The sequence below is a fragment of the Spinacia oleracea genome, chromosome 2 (assembly GCF_020520425.1).
Source record: "Spinacia oleracea cultivar Varoflay chromosome 2, BTI_SOV_V1, whole genome shotgun sequence".
Lineage (NCBI taxonomy): Eukaryota > Viridiplantae > Streptophyta > Magnoliopsida > Caryophyllales > Amaranthaceae > Spinacia > Spinacia oleracea.
The window spans coordinates 79,480,407-79,487,458 of record NC_079488.1 but is presented as its reverse complement, the minus strand read 5'-3'; the positions used below and the strand labels follow the sequence as shown (position 1 = coordinate 79,487,458).

The window sequence follows — 7,052 nt, the reverse complement described above, 5'->3', positions numbered from 1 at the left end:
GATTCGAGGCAAACTATTATCACATCCTATGTTTAATCTTGTTTCATGCTCAAACAGAACATATTTGTAGATATTTTTTATCCGTCCTCCTTTATCTTCTTCTAGCTTATCCAAACAAGATAAAACACTCTCGATTTTGTGCAAACATGTATCCTATTTATGCACAACTAATACTCTGTTAGTGGCATGGGTGATAATGGTTGGAAATAATACGTTGTAATCATGAAATTAACAATAAATATAGGGAAGAACACAATATTTATATAATTGATCTTAATGAATATATGAATACATATATATTGATGTATTAGTATCCATACTTAATGTATATTAGTTTATTAGGCATCTAATCGGTACCTATATTTTTAATTTACAAGCACACACCCTAAAAAAAACATTGTCTTCCTTAAAGTTAGATAAAATAATTAGACAATAGAGTAATTATTTTTGAACTTGTATGTATTAGACAATAGCATTTAAAGCTATTTATAATGTAGATGTATCAAATTTTTAATTATTTGTCGTCTAAATTAAAAACTATTAGTTTATATTAATATTATAAATAAAGTTGACGATACTTTTAATTACATTCGTTAATCACCCAGTCCACCCGTTTCATCCGCGGATGATAGATGGGTCGGATGTGGATGAAGATAAATCGGGTGATGGATGGATCGGATGACGGATGGACCGTTGACGAATGTAGACGGATGAAACTTCACCCGATCCACCTTCCATCCATTGCCTCCCCTAATTGGTGGCTGCGTGTTTAAATGTTTAGGTGACTCAAGAGAGTTCCTCTGCGTAGAAAAACTAGTACAGATCAAATAAAAAAATTAAGTTAAGTTTCCCACTGGCCACTACCTACAAAACTACTCACTCCGTCCCGAAATACTCGTCCCAATTTGACCGGTATAAAGTTTATAGCAATTTAATTGACTTATTATTTGACTAGTTAGCTCTCGCAAAATGCACGAATTCTTTAAACATTCTTTTAATAGTTAGTTTATTTGAAAGTGAGCGTTAATAAAATTATTAATAATTAGGTTTGTTCGTCATCATATATGATTTGAATTAAATCATGAAAAAAACACTCTTACCCATATTAAGTATGTTGATTCTGAAAATTGACAACAAAAAACTGAAAACTATTTTTTGTAGTTTCCATATGTTTGTTTATTGTTTTCTAAAACACATAAAAACGTAGATTCCTAGACTTTTCTCCCAAAAAGAAACACCTCCTCCCTCCAAACCCTAGCCGCCGCCGGCTCGCTGGAGGCCGGCCGGAGCTTTCTCTGCTCTCTAAAGGTCGCCGGCGAGCCGGTTGTCTCAGCCACCGTCCGTCCGTCACCTGATTCGATTTTTAAGTGTCTCTCCAGGTAAGAAGAAGAAGAAGAAGGGAACATCTTTGTGTCTCTAATCTCGCCGGAATTATCTTCTAATTGCTAGTGTAGACAAGCCAACTTCGTTGAGTACAAAGGAGGGCGATTTTCAGCCTTGGTTGCCTTTTCCAAAATCTACCCAAGCGCCGCCGTCGTCGTTAATATCTTCGGTAAAGGTAAAGTTTGTGGTTAGTGTTTCTAATATGGGATTAGGCCTCTGTTTTCCAAGGTTTTCGGTTTGATTAATACCAAAACTAACCGTATCGCCGCCGTCTCGTAGTGTCGGAAAACGCCGATCTTGACGGTAAAGGTAAAGATTAGGTTAGGGTTTCTAGCTAACTGCATCGCCGCTGTCTTGTAGTGTCGGAAAACACCGATCTTGACAGTAAAGGTAAAGATTAAGTTAGGGTTTCTGGTTTGGTATTAATTAATCATTCCGATTTGGGGATCTTACCACCCGCTTTGGTTTGGGTGTTGTTGTGGCTCTTTTTCGCTTCTCCGTACTTTGTTGGCTTGGATGTTTGTCATGTTTAGTGTTAATTGTTTTTTCTGGTTGCTATTTTGTGCTTTGTTGGTGAATATTTTGTTGGGATTGTTGGTTCTTCTACCTTATTGTTGGAATTGCAAGGTTAGTTAATGATTGGGTATTATGTGTGTGAATGCCCGATCATGAGAATTGTTGAGGTCTTGGGTTTAAGTGTTCCCCTTTTGGTTGTCTTTGGTGAGGCAATGATTGTAGTTATTAGGCTTGTCTATGATGTTTTTACTACGAAAGGTAATATGTCATGCCTGGAAATGGAGAAAGAGGGTCGTAGGGGTGACTATGGAAGGAGTGTATGGTGCTCACGAGGTTTGGTTGTTCAATTCAGGTTGTTGATGAGATGTTCTCTCATTAACTTCATAAATCCTTATCTGAAGACTGCTCCCCAAATGAAAAGGTTGGGGGTTCATAGCATGTTAACTAAGTTTAGTCTCTCTTGGTCAACGAGGGGACTTTGGGTACTTGTTTTTGAGGGTGCCAAGTTTGTTTGTAAGCATTTCCCCTTGCTTACATGGTCATAGCATGTTAACTAAGTTTAGTCTCTCTTGGTCAACGAGGGGACTTTGGGTACTTGTTTTTGAGGGTGCCAAGTTTGTTTGTAAGCATTTCCCCTTGCTTACATGGTCGTTTCAACCATTCCGTGAAGTTGCCATCTTTCTGTTTCTTTCGCCGTTTTCCAGGTCTTACAAGTCAGGGGTTCTCCTTATCGTCTATCGCTCAAGCTTCATCTCAAGTGAAAAAATGAATGTGGGTGCGCAAGGTGAAGGAAACAATCGAGAGCCAACAAGCACAATTTTAGTAATATTTGTAGTTTGTAATGTTCTATGTTTTAAGTTTGTAAGAGCCAGTATAGCTCATAAATTTTTAGTAATATGAATGTGATGCAGCTTTTGTCAAAAAAAAAAAAAAAACACACATAAAATCTCGAAAAAGGAAAAAAAGGATACCGAACTGAGAATATAAATTTTTGATATCTAATGTAAAAAGAAAAGGAGTTGTATTTAGATGCAATAAAAATAATAACAAAAAGTATGGTCACTTTGTAATTTACCCAACAATAAATACTCTAAGATTATTATTATTTCCAAGAAATTTATTGTTAGCTTATTTTTAAAACTTAAAGAAAATGTGAACTTTTTGAAGGAAAAAATAACCATGCTTTAGTATAATACTAGTATAGTACCCGTGCGATGCACGGTTTATAATCTAAAAATATTTTTTTATGAAATCTGGTAAACAATTATTATCAAAATAGAGTTTATAGATATTCTCCAAATAAAAAATAATTAATGATGGATAAATTTGTTATTGCTCATTTAGTGTCTTACTTATTAAAGGAATTTAAACAAATAAGGGTAAATAAATTAAAAAAAATTCATTCCCATTCACCACTTGTGTCAAGCATAAAGTTATCTCATCCGCCCTTCACTTGATCACTTCTATAGTAATACCCACTTAATACTCGCATAGTCACCCTGTCAACCTCATGACTCGATCACTTAACACATATCTAATCATTTACTTTATTGAGTTAGAGATGACTTTGAGCGGGGCATGGCCTGCACACCCGCACCTGCACCCGCCTACAATTCACATCTTCATCCCCTCCTTCTACGATAGAAACGACACCGTCCCCTCACAACCCCCTATCTCGATAGGTACAAATTAAAATTCATCCCCTCTTCATCACCTCCCTTCCCGTGTATCGACACCAACCCCTAGACTCGACTTTTTTTGGTAAGAAAGTTGTGAATTTTAAAACTCTATTATATAAAGCCTTTGAAAATCCGTTTCTCTGATAGTAAATAATCAAAACATTATAATATGTAAGTTAATAGATTTTTTTTTTATATATATTCATAATCAATCAAGTTAAGAATTAGCGACTCTGGCTGGTCCAATCTTAAATCCATTATTTCCTCTTCACCTGCGACGAATACATTTTTAACCAACACCCAATAAACTTTTCTCCATCGCCGCCCACTTGGGGAGGATGCACAGAGGGATCTCCCAAAAAATCCGTTTTACTGACAATCTGACATTCCTATATTTGATAAACAATCCAAGTTCCCTTTACACTAAATTGTTAAATATATTGATATAAGTTTATTACGAAGTATCAAAATGATTTTATTATCTATAATATTGAAAAATATATTTAAAAGTGACATACATAATTAGGATTGGATGAGTGTTCTCAAATCCGACCAATTCAACTCCGCCCGTCACCAAGGTGGGTACATTTTATCCTTATACCCATACACCAAAAATCCTTTTTTGTTAGTCAACATTAGTCATTCATCTACGTTTAACTTTGCCGTTAGACCAATCTAAAAGTCAAACTCGCCCCATCATCAAGTGTGATTCACCATTTACATACATTAATTTTATCTTGCATGAAATTTTAAAGTGATTTTGCAATCATTTACATTAATATATAAAAATATTTTTTTATTGCAAACATATTAATAATAAGGAAATTTAATCATCTAGATCATGTGACTTTGGACATAGTTGATTATGATATAGTAGTCAAAATTTCAATCAACATGCTCTTAAGACTTCGGTAATATGAGCGAATAAATTATTATTTGTGCTCCGTATAAAAATATTTCATCCGTTTCAAAGTATATAGTTGTATCATTTTGACTTTCACGTTTGCCAACACATAACTTTCACCATCAATATTACGGAGTAATAATTATGCATTAGTAAAAAAAAATTAAAAATTTGATGTATTTAAAGTATTCATTAAGACAAACTCAATAAAAGTTTACATACTAATATTTGTTTTTATTTATGAGTAGAAAATTAGGGTCAAATCAAAATAGATGAGTAGTGTCAAAAGTCAAAACGATGCAACTATTTAGAAACGAAGGTAATATTATGATAATGAGAATGTGGTAAAAGTTATTTTTGATATTTAAGATTAAGTATATGCTTCGTATGAAAGAAATTATATGGTTAGGGGACTCATTTTGTTAGTTAATAAAGGGCATGTAAAGTGTTTGAGACGACCCTGTTAAATACATTAAATCAATAGTTAACTTTTGTTATGCATGCATATCTGTATTCATTGTATGACACAAATTCTTAAAAAGTTGATAGTACTATAATAATATAGTTGATATTCCAAGTTAAACTATTATAAAAAAAATTATATCGGTTATCATAAATTGTATGAAGAGATTTTTCATTAGATTACAAATAATAAATGATCAAAGGAACGTTCGAATATATCCGTACTCAGTATATGCCACAATTTCTAAACGAAACTTGATAGTACTTACAATTAGTCATTATTCATGGTATAAAGGAGGCAAATCAAAGAACATTATTTGTCATCTCTACATCGATTTGCTTCTCTTTTAATATAGTACGGAGTATATAGATTTAAGTTAAGAAATTTATTGACATGGGTAATAAGTAATTCGTAGTATAATCGATTATTACCATAAGTAATTAAAATATTTTAGGTAAAATATATACAAAAAATATTAATGATTTTATCATAGGTTAGTTACCAATATTATAAAAGAAGCAAATAAGAGCGGCATTGTCAGCTCCGCATCAATTTGCCTCTCATTTAGTGTAGTACTCATTATACAGATGTTTGTTAAAAGTCGACTAAAATGTAAGTCAATTGTTTAGCCTAAAATATTTGGAGGGGCTTTTTAAGTAGAGAGAACTATGTGTTAGTCGCACATCATTTTTCTTGTTAATTTACTACTTAGAGGAATTATCCAATTTAGTTGTTAAATACACTATGTATAAAATAGTACAATAAATGACGGCTATTAGTTGCTGAATATACTACGCATAAAATAGTACAACCAATGACTTTTTATAATTATCATATGTAGATGTTACAGAGTAAAATATTATAGAGTACTATTGTAATTTTTTTATATACTCTTATTCATACTTGATTGATTTTCTAATTTATTTGGGTTCGGATTATGTAAGTACGAAATATAAATAAGTAGAATAGTCTTGAATTTTTATAAAAATCATACTACGTACTCTGTATAATGAATTATTTTTTTATAAAAGATAATCTTATATTGGTTATATTTGGTAACAAATATAGATTATATAATTTAAAAATATATTCCTTATGTATACAATGAAATCTTTTTTTTATTTTGAGAAAAAGAGAATCAAATATATTTTTGAGGTAAATGTTAACAAAATAATTACATAATCAAATATTTCTTTTTTTATATAATTTTTTTATATCTATAAGAGAGGCCAATCAATAAGTGACATTTGTCATCACCACATTGATTTCCTCTCTTTTAGTATAATATATAGATTCCTTTGTTCTTTTTTAGATGACACAATTATTTAGATAAGTTTTTCATTGCACGACTTCGATCGTTAATATATTCAATTATCAATAAGAAAAATTATAAAATATATTATTTTTAGAAAATATTTATTGAGACGAATCTAATAAGATCCAATACGATTATGTTTTTTCTTAAGTATAAATCACATAAGGATGTCAAAAGAGCTTGTATAAATTATGTCCAAAACCCAATAGTGTCATCTAGCTAGTAAGAAACGTAATAAGTATATAGATTATGTGGTATTTGATAGTTGGATATTTTTTTAATATAGCTAGTGTAGTGGAAAATGTGTCAATTTTTTGAGAGTGGAAGGAGGGTGTATGTGACCACAAAATAAATTGTGAAGGGTATAATGTTTTTTTTAGATTTCACCGGCAATCAACCACATTGCCATCCAACTTATCTCCTTAGAGCAACTCCAATGGTTAGCTACAATGTTTTTAAGCTACAAAGTTTCTCAATCGTTGGGTACAATACCTTGTAGCTCCTTATAATATTTCATCCAGTATACAATTTTATTTATTTAACTTTTTTCACTTTTTTTTCTTGAGCTACCTGCTCATATGAGCTACAATATTTTGATAATTGCTAACGTAATTCATGTACTAAAGGTTGACTACATGCTCATATATATTTATTTTTGCGAGTAAGTCTTTTTTATGACCATTTGGAGTTGCTTTTATACCCCTTCATCTCTTCTTCAGTTATCAAAAAACATCATCAACTCAGGCACCAAAAGCGAGGGGACTATTCCGTGAAGAGCACTCGTAGATCAAA

At 31.9% G+C, this 7,052-nt stretch overlaps 1 long non-coding RNA gene across 1 annotated transcript; it reads left to right on the top strand.

The window, feature by feature from the left end:
• The first annotated feature begins 1,047 nt into the window (after positions 1-1,047).
• On the top strand, positions 1,048-2,973 carry LOC130467949 (uncharacterized). The gene is made up of 2 exons (XR_008928070.1): positions 1,048-1,558; positions 2,604-2,973. It is a non-coding gene; the product is annotated as an uncharacterized lncRNA (long non-coding RNA).
• The last annotated feature ends 4,079 nt before the right edge of the window (positions 2,974-7,052 follow it).